General features: G+C 39.8%; 1 protein-coding gene across 1 annotated transcript in view; it reads right to left on the reverse strand.

Annotated features, from left to right (window-relative positions):
- Positions 1–3,198, reverse strand: part of MYO5C (myosin VC) — a 111,101-nt gene that overhangs the window by 23,594 nt on the left and 84,309 nt on the right. The window lies entirely within an intron of this gene.

A 3,198-nucleotide genomic window follows, 5' to 3' on the forward strand; every position in this document is an offset into this window, starting at 1 on the left:
AGATAAACAAAATTGATAAACCATTAGCCAGACTCATCAAGGAAAAAAGGGAGAAGACTCAAATCAACAGAATTAGAAATGAAAAAGCAGAAGTAACAACTGACACTGCAAAAATACAAACGATCATGAGAGATTACTACAAGCAACTGTATACCAATAAAATGGACAACCTGGAATAAATGGACAAATTCTTAGAAAAGCACAACCTTCCAAGACTGAACCAGGAAGAAACACAAAATATAAACAGACCAGTCACAAGCACTGAAGTTGAGACTGTGATTAAAACAAATCTTCCAACACGGGCTTTCCCTGGTGGCGCAGTGGTTGAGAATCCGCCTGCCGATGCAGGGGACATGGGTTCGTGCCCCGGTCCGGGAAGATCCCACATGCCGTGGAGCTGCTGGGCCCGAAAGCCTTTCCCTGGTGGCGCAGTGGTTGAGAATCCGCCTGCCGATGCAGGGGACATGGGTTCGTGCCCCGGTCCGGGAAGATCCCACATGCCGTGGAGCTGCTGGGCCCGAAAGCCATGGCTGCCGAGCCTGTGCTCCGCAACGAGAGAGGCCACAACAGTGAGGGGCCGGAGTACCTCACACACACACACACACAAAAATACTAGCAAACAGAATTCAACAGCACATTAAAAGGATCACACACCATGATCAAGTGGGGTTTATCCCAGGAATGCAAGGACTCTTCAAAATACGCAAATCAATCAATGCGATAAACCATATTAACAAATTGAAGGAGAAAAACCATATGATCATCTTAAGAGATGCAGAAAAGGCTTTCAACAAAATTCAACACTCATTTATGATAAAAACCCTCCAGAAAGTAGGCATATTGGTAAAGTAGCAGGATACAAAATTAATGCACAGAAATCTCTGGCATTCTTATACACTAATGATGAAAAATCTGAGAGTGAAATTAAGAAAACACTCCCATTTACCATTGCAACAAAAAGAATAAAATATCTAGGAATAAATCTACCTAAAGAGACAAAAGACCTTTATGCAGAAAATTATAAGGCCCTGATGAAAGAAATTAAAGGTGATATAAATAGATGGAGAGATATACCATGTTCTTGGATTGGAAGAATCAACATTGTGAAACTGTCTCTACTACCCAAAGCAATCTACAGATTCAATGCAATCCCTATCAAACTACCAATGGCATTTTTCACAGAACTAGAACAAAAAATTTCACAATTAGTATGGAGACACAAAAGACCCTGAATAGCCAAAGCAATCTTGAGAAAGAAAAATTTAGCTGGAGGAATCAGGTTCCCGGACTTCAGACTATACTACTTAAATCTACAGTAATCAAGACAGTATGGTACAGGCACAAAAACAGGAATATAGATCAATGGAACAGGATAGAAAGCCCAGAGATAAGCCCACGCACATATGGTGACACTCCCTAACACCATACAAAAAAATAAACTCAAAATGGATTAAAGACCTAAATGTAAGGCCAGAGACTATTAAACTCTTAGAGGAAAACATAGGCAGAATACTCTATAAATCATAAATCAGAGCAAGATCCTTTTTGACCCACCTCCTAGAGAAATGGAAATAAAAACAAAACTAAACAAATGGTACCTAATGAAACTTCAAAGCTTTTGCACAGCAAAGGAAACCATAAACAAGACCAAAGACCAACCTCAGAATGGGAGAAAATATTTGCAAATGAAGCAACTGACAAAGGATTAATCTCCAAGATTTACAAGCAGCTCATGCAGCTCAAAAACAAAAAAACAAACAACCCAACCCAAAAATGGGCAGAAGACCTAAAGAGACATTTCTCCAAAGAAGATATACAGATTGCCAACAAACACATGAAAGGATGCTCAACATCATTAATCATTAGAGAAATGCAAATCAAAACTACAATAAGATATCATCTCACACCGGTCAAAATGGCCATCATCAGAAAGTCTAGAAACAATAAATGCTGGAGAGGGTGCGGAGAAAAGGGAACACTCTTGCACTGTTGGTGGGAATGTAAATTGATAGAGCCACTATGGAGAACAGTATGGAAGTTCCTTAAAAAACTAAAAATAGAACTACCATGTGACCCAGCAATCCCACTACTGGGCATATATATACCGAGAAAACCATAATTCAAAAAGAGTCATGTACCACAATGTTCATTGCAGCTCTATTTACAATAGCCAGGACATGGAGGCAACCTAGGTGTCCATCATTGGATGAATGGATAGAGAAGATGTGGCACAAGTATACAATGGAATATTACTCAGCCTTAAAAAGAAATGAAATTGAGTTATTTGTAGTGAGGTAGATGGACCTAGAGTCTGTCATACAGAGTGAAGTAAGTCAGAAAGAGAAAAACAAATACCGTATGTTAACACATATATATGGAATCATAGAAAGAAAAAAGGTCATGAAGAACCTAGGGGTAAGACGGGAATAAAGACACAGACCTACTAGAGAATGGACTTGAAGATATGGGGAGGGGGAAGGGTAAGCTGTGACAAAGTGAGAGAGTGGCATGGACATATATACACTACCAAACGTAAAACAGATAGCAAGTGGGAAGCAGCCGCATAGCACAGGGAGATCAGCTCAGTGGTTTGTGACCACCTAGAGGGGTGGGCTAGGGAGGGTGGGAGGGAGGGAGACGCAAGAGAGAAGACATATGGGAACATATATATATGTATAACTGATTCACTTTGTTATAAAGCAGAAACTAACACACCATTGTAAAGCAATTATACTCCAATAAAGATGTTAAAAAAAAAAATAAAGGAGTCATGTACCACAATGTTCACTGCAGCTCTATTTACAATAGCCAGGACATGGAAGCAACCTAAGTGTCCATCAACAGACAGATGAATGGACAAAGAAGATGTGGCACATATATACAATGGAATATTACTCAGCCATAAAAGGAAACAAAATTGAGATATTTGTAGTGAGGTGGATGGATCTAGAAACTGTCATACAGAGTGAAGTAAGTCAGAAAGAGAAAACAAATACCCAATGCTAACACATATATATGGAATCTAAAAGAGAAAAAACAAATGGTTCTGAAGAACCCAGGGGCAGGACAGAAATCAAGATGCAGATGGAGAGAATGGACTTGAGGACATGGGGAGGGGGATGGGTGAGCTGGGACGAAGTGAGAGAGTGGCATGGACATATATACACTACCAAATATAAAATAGATAGCTAGTGGGAA

This window comes from Physeter macrocephalus, chromosome 11, assembly GCF_002837175.3.
Source record: "Physeter macrocephalus isolate SW-GA chromosome 11, ASM283717v5, whole genome shotgun sequence".
Classification (NCBI taxonomy): Eukaryota; Metazoa; Chordata; class Mammalia; order Artiodactyla; family Physeteridae; genus Physeter; species Physeter macrocephalus.